Below are 15565 nucleotides of genomic sequence, written 5' to 3'. Positions count from 1 at the left end.
AGTGCAGGGTGCAATGAACCGAGGTTCAAAGCCCAAGAGAAGAGAAGAGGGGAGGGGAGGGGGGTGTTCAATTCAAAATATTTAAATTTAAAATTTATTTTATTTAAATTTAATTTAATTAATAAAATAACATTCGAGATGGGCGGCGATCGAGGATTTTTCATATTTTCTAGAGGCTTCCTCGCGGGACCCGATCTTGAGGAGCAGAAAATTAGTGCTGTCTATCTGGCCTACCACTATTAGCTAGATAGAAAAGTCTAAACCATTGAGAACTGAATCACACATCCGAGAGTAGTGGCGGATAGAGATTTACTTCGTGCGGCAGAGATTATCAGCACTACTGAGGTGTCGCCCTTTGAGTCGGCTAGGGTAATCTGGAGTTTTTATTCTGCTCTTGCAGCATTCAGGACCATACTTGTTTCCTGAGAATCCCCACCCTTTCGTTTTCTCAATGTAAATTTCGACAGAAGTGTTGGCGAGGGAGGGAACATGGAGGTGTGGGATTTGTTATCAGAGACCACAACTCTAAATTGATGGCGGCCGAGCGTTGGCGGATATTTGATACGTCTATCGTCAGCGCCTAGCTCAAAGCTACATGGGAGGCCATCACCTATGCGAGGCTTGTGCTGGGTGCGGATCGCATCACCCTCGAAGAAGACTCAGCTACTGTGATCAAGTGAGTTCGGGGTCGGAGATGCGCTGCTCCACGACATTGACAGACTTTTGAAAGAGTGTGGCTCCTATCGGGCCACACATGTCTATAGGAAGACGAACAATGCTGTTGATTGGTTGCATTCTTTGCGGCTCACCACTCCAATGATTTTATTTGGGAGAACCATATATCTGTGCTTGATCCTTTGTGTGATCTTTTTTTTCTAATTTTGTTGGCCACATTCATATTTATCACATGTGAGCCGCCGTTGTAAAAAGAAGAAAAAAGAAGAAGGAGAAGGAGGCGGAGGATATATAGGGACTTGACTTGATATCTTGAGCTAGCTCATGGGATGATATCGACTTCCCAATTCTTTCAATTGGATCACGCTCTGCAAGTGTCATCACAGAAAAAGGCCTGATAAGATGAATACTTGCACTCAACTAGCAATGAAATAGATGGCTTGAAACTAACTGACCTGTCTCACACCACTAATTTCATCACGGGTGCGGTAGGTACTCCCAGGATCTGAGATGGAGTGACCATGGTACCTGTAAGAGTCCATTTCAAGAATCTACGAACCAACAATAAAATATGAGCCCCATAACTACTTGTCACTACATAGAAAAATACGATGACCTCTAGTATAGGGAACAACACATTGTCTGCCTACAATATATATATATATATATATATATATATATATATATATATATATATATATATATATATATATATATATATATATATATATATATATATATATATCACAAAAAAAACAGGAGGCGATGCTTGTTAGGAAACAACCAATTTATCATATGTAGAATTATTGAATACCAATAAAAAAGATATAGAGCCGTTGGAAACTAATAAGAAAGATGCAGAGTTGTTGGAAATAAAGAAGAAGTCTTTCCAACATTCTAATTAAGTTGTTAAAATCTTTATAATTACTTTTCTTTCCATTCTATTGTTGTAAGTTTTCTTATTTATAATCAAATACAATCATCTCTTAAATTAAGAAGAGTTTCATCCAAAAATACCATTAGCTAAATCTTTCTCCATATGCTTCCCACCTGCTGATATCTACCATGTCAAGCTAACATGTCCCCAATAGGTTCTAACATGATGGACATGAACTATAGCTACAAACTACATTTACGATATGGAATATATGCCGTACTGGCAGGACAGTATCAAACATGTTTCCCAGGCACTGGCCTGATGCATGAATAGTAAAGGGCAGTGTAATTATGTCCTAGTCCCTAAGCATGGTAGGCAACCGAAGTCAACGATCCAATATATTTATCTTATTCAATTTCAACGTACAATAAAAGCAAGCCAGGATCTATCGAACCGGCTGTGATAGCTATTGATTCAATAAGAAGAATTAGATGGATGGATGTGATCTCAACAAATAATGAAAACTAGTAGGATAATAGGAGTTACACAATATATATAATTTTTAATTGCAGGAGTTTATGAAAGTACAACATTATGGTGATGCTTATGTCCAATTTTCGATCAAATTAATTCTAATTAAAGCATGTTTTAACCTTTTTCCTAAAACTGTTAATTTGTTGAAGTATAATTTTGGTTCAGATCTCCAGATTAAAAAATCCATCATCACTCGTTCATCTGTTTAAAGTAGTTGTTTCTTGATGAAAAAATACATATGAAGACACTATATTCCAATAAAGTTGTCACCAAAACGTCTTTTATAATGTTCAAAGAAGTCATAGCTTTCAACCAAGATCAACACTAATTTCCAGGCAAAATAGAACAAATATAGTTAAAATAAAAAAAATTGAAGTGAGTGAAATTCCCAATTGCCATTGACAAAACAGAAATTTCCTTCTGCCATCACATACAAGATATCAATCTGAAACAAAATTTGAATTGGCAGATCATATTGATATTAGATAAGCTAAACTAGGAAGGAGGAATAAAACTTTCAGGTACAATTTATCAGTATCACCATGCATAGCAAGTCCTTGTGAAATCTATTGTATCACTTCAATCATACAGAGTAATTTGGTGTTGTTCCATTTAAGATCATTTTGAGCACACAAGTTTTGCGACCACCATGAAAGAAGCTTCAAGTCATAGGGACCCAGAAAAAAATCACTTGTTAGATCAAATATTCAAATAGATATATATCAAGGTTTACAAATTCCACTAAGGAGCACAAAAAGCACAAGGATGGCTAGGTACTCACATCAAGGGTCCATTCTTCAAAGCGTAGTCTTTAGCAAATTTGTATTCTTGCTTCACAGCAAAAACATCCATCCCATCAATCTGTTCCACAGTATGGCAATATTCAGGATGCTAGTACTTGTTATTTATTCAATGTTACTGATAATATAGTCTATGCTAGGTTTACAGCATAGCAGGTCCCTTTCTATCAAATAAACTCCACTAAATAACTTGAATATATGACAACAAAGTGATACATAGCAACTTGTTTTTCAAAATTGGGTAACATTCTGAAATTTGCAGGGGAACCAAATTAATCTGCATGCTTAAAGAAGATTCAAACTTCAGATCATAAAGAGAAACAATTACATGCTCAAATAACCTGCCGTCCCTCGTATCAGTTGGGACGCATGCTTGGAAAAGATATATGCTAAATTATACTGTATAAGTTTACCATAATAGAACTGTAATCACGAATAAAATGAAAAGGCAGGAGTTTTATTTGCCAACAATCAAAGAACACCCCAATGCCAGAACTTCTCTAACATGTACTCTTCACACTGTGCTTTTGCTAGAACTTTGTTTATCCATTGCTGCCAATCATTCGTAGTGGATATGCTCCTTGATTCTTGAACTGCAAACAGACTTTTAAGCTCTTAGAGAGAGACTGGCACTACTATTTTGGAAGGTGACCGAAAAAGTATATCCAGTATAAAAAAAAATCCCCAGTCTGAAATAGCTTCCAAATTAGCTGTGAGGATGTGTTTTACCCATTGACAGAAAAATTGAAAGATTGTTGGATGGTGGTAGCAAAGTATATTTGCTGCGGAAACAATGTTATCAATACTGATAACTGCAAAAAATTGAAGTTTTATTATTTAAGAAACCTAGAATTATTCACCTTTCCTGTACATACCCTCCTAATTTTGCAGTGAACAAACTTTCCATAATACATATCCAATTTCTAGGAAGCAATGGTTTTTTTAAACGAAACATGGAAACAAAAGACCTATAAAAAAACATATAATCTAAAGCAGTACAATCAACTAAAGTTACAATACGTAGAACTTCATTGTGCAGCCTAATATGACATAAAAATCTGTCCCTCAGAAAACCAATAGGAGCTTTTAAAATCATTCCACATAGTTCATGCCAAAAGATTGATACCATTTCTCCATAAATTTAACCAGAACAGAACTTCACGCCACAGAAGATGGGATACTTCAATCGCAGAGAAAATCCAATATTATAGTACATAATAAATTGTAATGTAACTAATTTACAAATTTTTCAATGATCAGGAATTCATGTTGTAATGCTATATATACAAAATTTAGCACAATTAACTTGCATAAGTGGATACCCGAGTAAATGTATTGTCTTAACATAAAAACAGATATTGTCTTAATACTAAAAAAACCTTTCATATCTAGCTGAGATTACTTAAGGTTTCATACACAGAACTACAGTTAACATATAATATATCACACTGACGCACACACATAACATGCATGAAGATATAATTAGATGGCAGCAATTGAGAATGCATAGATGTAGAAGTCCATAGCTTTGCTTGCAAGGAACAATGCATGCTTGGCATCACAATATATAAGCACAAACCACCAAAAATACACACATAATTTACACATCTAAGCTTGAATATGCTTTCTTGATGATTATTACACCACTATTGTTCCAAACTGTAGTGTGGATCACTACAATAGCGATGCAGGAACAAGCTTCGTTTTTGCCGATTTTGAGCTTCATGTTTAAAGTGTAGAAGACCTAATGGCTCAGTTGGTCCTATAAGGTGTCATTAAATGAGGACTAGGGTTTAGATATAACTTTTAAGATGATAATGTCAGTAGTGAGGAGCTAGATCTAGTTTCTTAATCTCCATAATTGTAGGGCAGAAATTCAGGTTTCCAAAGGTTTCGCATGGAATTTGCGTTTCCATGAAAGTGAAAATAACGTTGAAATGTTGATTTTCTTTTTAGATGATAGCTTTGATATCTGAATTTAGATGATTTAAATTGTTAATGGTAAGAAAATTCAAGGTAAGATGGACAATAAGCTGAACAAAGCATGCTTCCTAGTAAATCATGGTATGAAGTTATCACCAACACTACAGGAAAACCAACCTATACCGACGCATTTTTCGACCTTTCGCGATGCATATAAGCATTGGCTAAAGTCCCGCCGATGCAAAAAAAGGCGTCGCCAAAGCGTCGGCGATACCTGAGTGAGAAAAGTTTTTTCCGACGCTTTTGAAAAGCATTGGAAAAGGTAGATTTTTAGCGACGCTTTATAGAGACGCTTAAAAGCGTCGCTAAAAGCTTCAAAGCCCACGCTTATAAGCGTCGGCTTTAACCTTCAATTTTTTTCAAAAAAAATTATTTTCTTCACTGGGGACCGAGTGTAGGCATTATCGAGAGGAAAGACCACCAGATTGAGCAGCAAAAAAATGCCCTGAAATGGAATCAGAAATTCTAGACTTTATCTACTTGGGACCATCGAAAGCAAGAAGAGGGGTTAAAGAAATAAAATCAAGAAACTCACCCGTCTTCACCTGGAGAGAGAGAGAGAGAGAGACCTAGAGAAGAGGATGCCGTAGAGGGTCATGGCGGAGGGGGAGGAGGTAGTCGGGTGAGCGTCTTTTAGCTGGCAGCACATAGGAGGCTGTAATCCATGGTCGAATGGGAAGGGATTTTGGAACCAAGCATGTTAAAATCACCCGAGATCATGGTCGCTGCGGCCGGGATTTCAAAATCGGAAGAAGAGTAGAGAAGTGAAAAATTGAAAAGAAAGAAAAGAAGGGAGAGGTGATGCCGAACCTGGTATTGGAGAACCCGTAGAGCTTCATCTCCGTCTTCCCCCTCACCATCTTCCCTCCTCCTCTTCACCTAGAGTCAAGTTTCCCAAAATAGAAAGAAAATAAAATAAACAAAAAGAGGGGAGGAGATCTGAATACCTGGAGTCATCTTCCCTCCTCCTCGCTTGCCTCCAGATCGGGGCTCGGGTTGGAGGTGAGAAAGTAAGGGGAGGCGGTGGATTGTCGGCACTGCAGGGAGGAGGAGAGGAGAGGAGAGGGTTATTAAGAGCTAGAAAAGAAGGGAGAGGTGATGCCGAACCTGGTGCTGGAGAACTAGTAGAGCTTCATCTCCGTCTTCCCCTCACTATCTTTCCTCCTCCTTTTCCTCCTCCTCTTCACCTGGAGTCAAGTTTCCCAAAATAGAAAGAAAAATAAATAAACAAGGAGAGGGGAGGAAATCTGAACACCTAGAGTCATCTTCCCTCCTCCTCGCTTGCCTCCAAATCGGGGCTCGGGATGGAGGTGACAGAGGGGGGGAGGTGGTGGATTGTCGGCGCCGTAGGGAGGAGGAGAGGAGAGGAGAGGGTTATAAAGAGTTAGGGCATCGATCGGGAAGAGGCTGATATTTGAGTGGATTTGGCCTCCGACGACACTTATAAGCGTCGTCGTAGGTCCAGCCATTAACGTCGTTGATTTCAAAGCTGTACCGACACTTTTTAGAAGCGTTGGCAATGTTCGGCGCTGGAGGGGGATTTCCCGACGCTTCTCCCTAGCGTCGGAAAAAAAGCGTCGGAAAATCTCCGTTTTCCTGTAGTGCAACTAGGTGTATAGGAAGACTAGAGCTTCTTCAGAAGTTGTCGCCTAGATGAAGTAATAGGTTTCATCGCCCTATTGACATGGAGCAGCCAACAAAAGAAAGTTAGGAGAAATAACTAAGGATCCATTAGATTCTATTTCAAGTTTGTTGCTTCCATTGCATCTCTACATAAAGACTTTACAACTAAACCATAATTCTATCCAAATCAAAATATTTCCTGATCTACATACTGGGTTAGGACTCCCTATGCATGTTTAATTCCTACTCATAAAATTGTTCCAAACTTCATGCTAACTAATGAACTTTATTTACTCATGTAAAAGCTCACATGGCAATCTATGTGATAGCCCAACACAAGTATAGTCCTCAAAATCAATCAGATAGAATACTCAACATGTAAGATGCCTTACAAAAAGTGGGATTCTCTTCCCTTCTTTTTTCATCTTTTCATTTTTCTCCATCATTCTTACCCCTCCTCCCTCATAGAAGGTCCTAGAACATGGGTAAATTTGGCATGAGTCATATAATCAGTAGAGCTGCCAGTGCATCTGGGTCTAACATTAACATCTGTTGCTAAATGCATGAAAAAAGGCTTCATGTTTCTTGGGCTAATTCACCCTCACACGCTTTTATTTTGCTCTTATTATGCCCATAGGCATCTCAATTTAGTCTACATTTGTCATCGAATCCATCATGCAAAATATAATTTTCATTCCTTGTTCATTTAGATGTTACACCTAGGAAAATGCCCATCACCTTGTAGCTCCCTTTTACCTTCATCTCTACCACTCACATCTTCCTTCTTTCACACCTTTCTTTTCATAAATATACATGATGTATATATACAGAAAATATAAGTTGGTGCAACCTAAAATTAAGCTAAGCTATAACAGCAGATCTTCTATATAAGGAATGTAATTTCTAGAATAGTGCTACGCTATAACAACTTTGTAACATCATATCTTTTATATATGGTAAACAATAAACCAGCCAAGGGAATGCTTGAATCTCGCTGCAGTTGCCATTCATGGAGGAGTCTTTATAGCTGATTGTAGTGGATTGGTAGCTCTCCGTATATGCCCCCTCAAGATGGATGTGCCATCAGCAAGGCCAATCTTGGATTTGAGAAGTTGAAAGCGCTGGCGAGCTAACGGTTTAGTCAGTAGATCTGTTAGTTGATCAAGAGTGTGGGCATGATGAACACTGACTTTTTCTTTCTGCACAAGATCACAGATAAATAGCAGGTCAACTTCAATATGCTTCATAAGAGTGTGCTGCACAGGTTGAGACTAAAATGCTTTGCTCCTATGTTATCACAGTAGAGCTATGGAGCATGAGGGAGCTTGAGACTAAGTTCAGTGAAAAAAGAGTGCAACCAAAATGTTTCGGAAGTAGCAACTACTAAGGCACAAAATTCTGCTTCGGTAGAAGAGCGAGAGATGGCATGCTGCTTGCAAGCTGTCCAGGAGATGAGATTCTTTTCAAGAAAGGTGATGAAGGCAATAATAAAAATCCGAGTGTCATGATCCCTAGCCCAGTCAGCCTCCGTGTAGGTACATAGTTTCAGTGCACTGTCCTTTTGAAGGTGAATGCCATCAAAAATCATATGCTTAAGGTACCTAAGTAATCTCTTGACAATAGCCTAGTGTGTGGTAGTAGCTTGATGCATGAACTGGAAAAGGCAGTTTACAGCGAAAGCAATATCCGATCCGGTGAGACTGAGATACTGAAGGCCAACAATGACTTTGTGAAATGCAATGCTATCCACGGGGGGTGAACCATGGGGCAGAACAAAGAGAGTGCTTGTGGACAGGAAACTCTGAACCGTCTTGGCGCCATCCATGTTGGTGCGGGCTAAGAGATCGCACACGTACTTGTGCTGCAAGAGAAAGAGACCTTGACTCGTAGGTATCACCTCGATGCCCAAGAAGTAACGGAGATTACCCATGTCTTTGCTAGAAAACTGGGAGCCAATTTGTGCTATGATCTTGGACACAAAGGGGGAATCACTGCCTATTATAATAAGATCATCGACATACACTAGGCAGTAGCAAGTAAGATCATTAGAGTTGTGGATAAATAAGAAAGTGTCAGTGCATGAATGTGTAAAATTATAGCTGAGAAGAGCTGCTCGAAGGGACTGGTGCCATAAGCGAGGAGCTTACTTAAGACCGTAAATACTTTTCTTCAATTTACAGACAAAATGGGTTTAGAGGGATCTTCAAAACCTAGCAATTGTTTCATGAACACTGATTCTTTGAGAGTACCATACAGAAAAGCATTATTTACATCCAACTGTCGGAGAGACCAACCTTTCATCATGACAAGGGACAATATAAGTTGGATAGTGGCCGGTTTAACAACCGGACTAAATGTCTTCGGGCAATCAACTCTAGGGCGTTGATGAAAATCTTTCGCAACCATACGGGCTTTGTACCGACTGATAGAGCTATCTGGGTTGCGTTTCACACGAAACACCCACTTGCTGCCAACCAGATTTTGATCAGCACGAGAGGGTACAAGATCCTAGGTTTCATGCTTGAGAAGGGCCGTGAATTCATCCGACATAGTTGCGTGCCAGCGAGGGTCCTTGAGAGCCTGACTAACACATGTAGTTTTTAGGGGTATAGGGAGTGGATATTTCATGGCAACAAAGAATTGCTTGGGTTGGTAGATGTTGTTCATAAAGCGGGTGGTCATGTAGTGGTTGCGAGTAGGTATAGGTGGCGGAGGTGGAGCCACAAGTGCATCAGTAGGAGGTGTAGGTGGGGGGCTCAAGTGGGATGGCGGGGTGGATAGGGAGAACTCATGGGGCTCAGTCGAAGTAGACGGGGAAGAAACCTCACGAGGATGTGCTTGCATAGGTGTTGTGGCATGAGAGACCCCCAATGGCACAATAGAGACTGCTAGAACTCCAGAGAGATGCTTCTTAGATGGTGGCAGAGTCGATTTTGATGCTATGGTGGACTTTTTGTATGGGTAGACATATTTATCGAAGGTGACATGATGGGAGATATGGAGTCTGTTTGTGGAAAGATAGAGATATAGGTAGGCACTCTGACTTGTGGAGTAGCCAACGAAGAGACATGCAATGGATTTTGGTTGCATCTTATGGCTGTTGTAGGGCTTTAGCCACGAGTAGCAGAGGCAACCGATGACCAAAGTTTAAGGTAGTTAGGCTGCAGACTGAATAAAGCCTCAAAAGGGGACTTGTAGTGCAGTACAAGAGTTGGCAACCTATTTATGAGGTAGGTTGCAGTAGAGAAAGCATAGGCAACCAGAGTTGTTACAAAAGAGAGGTATGAGTGAGTAAAGTGAGACCAGTTTCAACCACATGGCGATGACGGTGTTCCGAGACTCCATTTTGTTGAGGAGTATGTGGGGCTGACATCTAGTGACTGATTCCATGATCAAAGAGATATGATTTTAAGGCAACAAATTTGCCGCCATTATTAGAGTAGAGAATGCAAATTTTGGTGTTAAACTATGTTTCAATCATTTTGTGATATTGGTGAAATAAGGTTCGAACATCAGATTTTTGTTTGAGAGGGAAGAACCACACATACTTAGTGAAATGATCTATAAAAATGATGTAATACTTGTGACCGGTAACACTAGTGATGGGAGACAGACCCCAAATATCAGTGTAGATAAGATTAAAGGGAGCATTGCTTGTCAGACCATGCTTATGGAAAGGTAATTCGTGAGTTTTATTAATGGCACAAGAATCACAAAGTTTGGAACACGACTTGACACTAGTAACAAGAAGAGAAAAAGAAGCAACAAGACGAAAGACAACTTTGGGAGAGGGATGACCAAATCGACTGTGCCAACCATTCAAAGAGGTCTTCGGTATGCCAATAGGGTCTGGTAGAGGGTACACACCATGCTCAAACGGTCCTCGTAGAAGAGTCTTCCCTATTCTCCGATCCTTCACAAGAAAAAATGATGGGTGAAATTCAAGAAAAACATCATTTTGTTTAGTGAAATGATGAACAAATAGGAGATTCTTTTGAAGAGTAGGGACACATAGAGTATCGTTAACATGAAAGATGCGATTAGGATATTGGATAGATAAAGAATCAACATGTGTCAGAGGCAAACCTGAACCATCGCCAATTACAACTTTATCGGTGCCGTCATATCCAAAATGCAGATGGAGATTAGACAGCTTGGTAGTGATATCATGAGAAGCAGCAGAATCAATAGCCATCGTTTATTCTTGCTTTGAGCAGCGATAGTGCAGTTGGCAGTGGGCTCCGAAGGGTGCAGCTGAGGACAATGCTTGGCAATGTGGTCAAACTGATCACAGAACTGGCATTTAAGAGAAGATTTCTGTTTGGAATACTAGTTTTGGGAGTCACCCTAATGGTTGTGGTTGTTGCGAAAGAAGGACGAGTTCTTTTTGTAGTGGCACTGAACAGAGGATGGCTTGCACTGAGATGAGTTTGCAGTGTCCACCAACACCTGAGAGGATGCTTCAAGGCGTTTCAAATAGGACTCATGACCTACCAGCAGATCATGGAGCTCTTCGAAGGACAAGGAGGATTCTCTTGCTCGAATAGGAGCAGCAATATCTCAGTATTTAGGGCCAAGAATATTTAGTACATAGAGGGTGGTATAATCATCAGAAAATAGGGCATCAATAAGTGCAAGTTCATCAACAAGAGTTTTTACAGTTTGTAAAAGCTCAGTAACGCTGTGGCTATTGTGCTGAATAAGAGTTAACTCCTCCTTGAGTTGTATGACATGAGTGCGGGGACGGCTGGCATAAAGTTTGGTCAGTTTACTCTAGGCATCTCGGGATGTTTTCGAGGTTGCTATGAGGGGTATCACAGCATTAGGGATTGATGCAAGAATGGCACTCAAAATGAGTTTACCTTGACAGAACTAGTGGGTATAGGTAGAACTGGCCATTGCATCAGGTGTCGAAGATGTAGCAGCAGGCGCTGAAGGACATTTGAGACTGCCATTGACATAACCATATAGGTTATAGCTAAGAAGAAGAGACTCAAATTGAGCACTCCAGGAGGAAAAGTTGGTTGGTGTGAGTCGAGCAGTAATCTGAGTTGAGGCATTGATGGCGATGAGAGAATTTTTAGTGGAGGAGAAGGAAAATTGAGTGACATTCGGAGAGGTTTGGGATGTGGAATTAGCCATGGTGAAAGCTTGGATCAAAAAAAAACTCAATGGAGATAAAGGCTTTGCTCTGATACCATATAGAGAAATAAACTGTAGGTTTTTGAAAGGCTCGCACACTCTTTTCATTGATATACATGACGTATATATACAAAGACAAGTTGGTGCAACCTAAAATTAAGCTAAGCTATAACAACAGATCTTCCATACAAGGAATGTAATTCCTAGAATAGTGCTACGCTATAACAACTATGTAACAGCATATCTTTTATATAAGGTAAACAATAAATCAACCAAGGCAATGCTTGAATCTTGCTGTAGTTGCCATGCACGGACGAGTCTTTGTAGCTTCTTGCGGTAGATTGGTAACTATCCATATACTTCTGTCCCACCTAAGAGATAAAACAAATTTCCACTTTTCATGACAGCAATTAATAGATGAAGAGAAATCAACAGAAACATAGACTATCAAAACTTAGGCAAGTGATGAAGATTAGTTAATGTTGTTCCATTTTAGGAAACAAATCCAAAAACACAATTTTAAATCCTACCGAGATGTGAAGTGTCCCATTGTACCATCCCCACTACCTGATTGATCCGTCCATCCGGATCTGAAGAACTACTCCGACACTCTCCTAATGGTAGGGGTGGCAATCGGGTCGGATCACATGTAGGTCGGATTAGAACATCATAAACCTGAATCCGACCTGTTTATTAAACAGGTTAGAAATTATAACCTGAACCTGACCTGTTTAATAAATATGTAATTCGATCCGATCCGTTTAACCTGTTTGCCCAACCTGACCCTACTTGTTTAACCTACTTAGTCCAACCATCCTGACCCGACCTGTTTAACTTATTTAGCCTAACCCGATTCGACCTATTTAACCTGTTTGCCTAAAGCTATCAGTAATTAAAGAAATCAGTTGAAAAAAGGGTTGCTTGATGATCACTAAAGCTGAAAAAATGGTTGATTAACACTAACAAACTTAGGAGCTTTAAAATCAAACACATAAAGCTGAGATAATAAAACACATAGAAGTTCTGATAGTTCAGACAATAACGACATCATCTAAATCTTCAGAACCTTGTGAACAAAAATCTAAATCATGTGAGAAATCCTTGCAAACCTTGCTTAACCTAGATCGATTGAAACCAAAAACAAAACAAAACAAAAATAAAAAATTGGGGCAGTAGCGAAATTATGAGAACATCAAAATACTAACCGCGGTGATCTTCGCCTTCCCCTCCTAACTGCGGTGATCTTCCCCTCCTCCTAATCGCGGCGATCTTCGTCTTCCCCTCCTCCTAACCACGGCGATCTTCCTCTCCTCCTAACTGTGGCGATCTTCGTCTTCCCTTCCTCTCGAACTCGCGACGATCTTCGTCTTCCTCTCCTCCTAACTGCGGCGATCTTCCCCTCCTCTCGGACTCGCATGCTTCGGTAGAGAAGGACTGAAGGGGCCAAGGCTTCCAACTTCAAGCCCGCGCACGGCACGGCCGCACGGCGCATGGAGAATAGAAAAGGGCTAGGGTTTGTGAGACTGATTATAAACCATCGGATCTGAGATGGACGGCGGCATCTCAAATTACGACTTAAATGGGTTAAACGGGTTAAATGGGTCAAACATTTAAAATCTGTATCCAACTCAATTAATAAACAGATTAAATGGGTCAACCTGTTTACGATCCGAACCTGTTTAGGCCAAATCCAAACTTGTTTATGGAGGGTTGAACACAGGTCAGGTTGGCGGGTCGGGTCATATTTACCACCCCTACCTAATGGTATCAGAGTCATTTGTCATCTACCCACTGCTATCTCTGATGCTGCTAATTTTGTTCCTCTACCTTCAGATAATTATCGATGATAGAAGAATTAGTGTTCCGGTCCCCCTCTATAATCCATTGTATCCTTGATTTCTGTCTCTAGAGGATCTCTTGCTGCCGAAAGAGCGAGTGGTGCATGAATAACTACGTCCTCAGCTCTCCCTGTTCTCCTTCAATCAGCCCCCCCTTTATTTTTCTCGAGACTGGAAGTTGCCTATAAAGGCTTCTGTCTCCTCTACCCTTTTGATATGTTTCCTACCTCTTTCCAATTCCACCTGGGCAGTCGGCACTTGGTCGTCTCCAGTTTGCGGGTCACACTATACATTGCATCTCCCACACTGACATCTGCCATGCCTCCCGCACAACATCCCACGTCCAAGGATAAGATAGCCAAATCTTCTCAATTCGAAACGGACTGCAGTAAGGGGTAAAGGTCAAGGTACTAACTAGGATGGGGTAGTGGTCTAATGCTATTCGGGGTAGGCATCTCATCCGATAGTCCGGGCAACTCTGAATCCAGCCATTTGTGGCAAATACTCTGTCAATCCTCTCCCATACTCTCACTCGACCCAACTTATTGTTGCACCAGGTAAATCTCGGCCTGGTGAACCCAAAGTCAACCAAGCCTTTAGCCATGACGAAATCCTAGAATTTTCTAACCTCAATCTTGCTGGTAAAAGCCTTTTCCCCTTGCTTCTCTCAAAGGCCATCCATACAGTTGAAATCCCCAGCGACCACCGTTGGATATTTCTACTGAATCAAATTGGCTCCCTCATCCTATAGCGCCCTTCTTTTCCTATATTCAATACTAGCATAGATTGCAGATAGGACCCATAGAAGCCCATTTTCTTCTGAAATTACCATAATCACTTATTGGTTGCACTTATGAAAAATATCAAAATTACAACTTCTTAATCTCCAAGTCATAATAATTCTGCCCGACAACCCTTGAGATTCCACTACATAAAACCCCCAGAATCTAAATAGGGCTGCCTTATGTCCTAGAGATTCCTTCTTGACAGCTGGGTTTCAAATAGCACACACACCCCTAAGTTATGCAGATGCACCGGTTTGCGAAAGGCTAAGCTAAAAGAAGGCTTCCCACCCTCCCACCCTTCGTTCTCCAACAGTTCCACAGTAGGACCTTCATTCAACATGTTGGAGGGAGGGCTAGCCCTCTCCCTCAGGCCCCACCCCTACCATATAAGTGTAGATTCGACTATAACTATTTTAATCAGACAAATGATGTAATGATGTCCATGGTGTGATATGAGATGATATTTTCCAAACCAACCAACAAAGCAGGGATGTACAACTCTTAGGCTGAAGTGGAATTTATATTAAAATTTTTTTTAATTATTGATCTTGCAAGTTTATTTTCTCATTTCGGGTTCTCTTAATGATCTTATCCTTACATCTAACAACTAGGGAGGTGATAGTTTGAACAAATATATATCAGATATTCAAATTATATGTTTTAGTAATTTAGTATTTATAAGTATATTGGACATTTAATAATATAAATTGTCTATATCTTATTTAGATCCAAGGGCAAAATTATACTAGAACTCCTAAATATATATTATTTTGTGAAAAAAATCTCAAGTAAAGAGGCGGTATTCTTTTTCATCTCTTGTACTCATGTACATTTTTTTTTTAAAATTTTTGTTGTTTCTTCATAAATTGCCATGAATTATGAAAACTTTTCAATCCGACCTCGACTAGAACACACTTTTGCTCTTTTCATTCCTATCAAGCTACGGTAAAAAAATTCTAATGCTTTGACAATTATTATTAGTTAATTGTTTTAATATTTTTAAATATACTATAATTTATCTTTTTTAAGCAATTATTATTAGTTCTTGTAAATGAAAAGTAGTTGACATGACGATAATGGTCATTATATATAATAATTGAACTATGATTGTTATTTATTAAACTTTTATTATATGCTATAACTATGACATTATATAAGCATTCGAAAACCACTCTTGTTACTTAAGACATATTTCCAATCAAAATGAGAGGATACATGCTTAGGTCGCAATGTACTGCAACCCTAATACATACACTAACGATGGATCCGGATATTCTTCGAAAGGTTAGGGCTAAATGGTAAATGCAA

The 15565-nt window shown here is 39.7% G+C and overlaps 1 long non-coding RNA gene across 3 annotated transcripts; it reads right to left on the bottom strand.

The window, feature by feature from the left end:
• Nucleotides 1–1129: 1129 nt before the first annotated feature.
• Nucleotides 1130–5746, bottom strand: LOC148714829 (uncharacterized). Of its 3 annotated transcripts, XR_016399424.1 has the most exons (4): nt 5680–5746; nt 5405–5594; nt 2868–2947; nt 1130–1203 (listed from the first exon to the last, which is right to left on the bottom strand). It is a non-coding gene; the product is annotated as an uncharacterized LOC148714829 (long non-coding RNA). The 3 variants fall into 3 exon arrangements; XR_016399423.1 differs by having other exon boundaries at nt 5405–5740; XR_016399425.1 differs by lacking the exon at nt 1130–1203 and adding an exon at nt 2491–2745 and having other exon boundaries at nt 5405–5740.
• Nucleotides 5747–15565: the final 9819 nt, after the last annotated feature.

Source organism: Phoenix dactylifera, chromosome 2 (genome assembly GCF_051530095.1).
Source record: "Phoenix dactylifera cultivar Ajwa chromosome 2, Ajwa_hap1_PhDact_Kaust_v1.1, whole genome shotgun sequence".
NCBI classification, from domain to species: Eukaryota; Viridiplantae; Streptophyta; class Magnoliopsida; order Arecales; family Arecaceae; genus Phoenix; species Phoenix dactylifera.
This window is presented reverse-complemented; position numbering and strand designations above follow the sequence as displayed.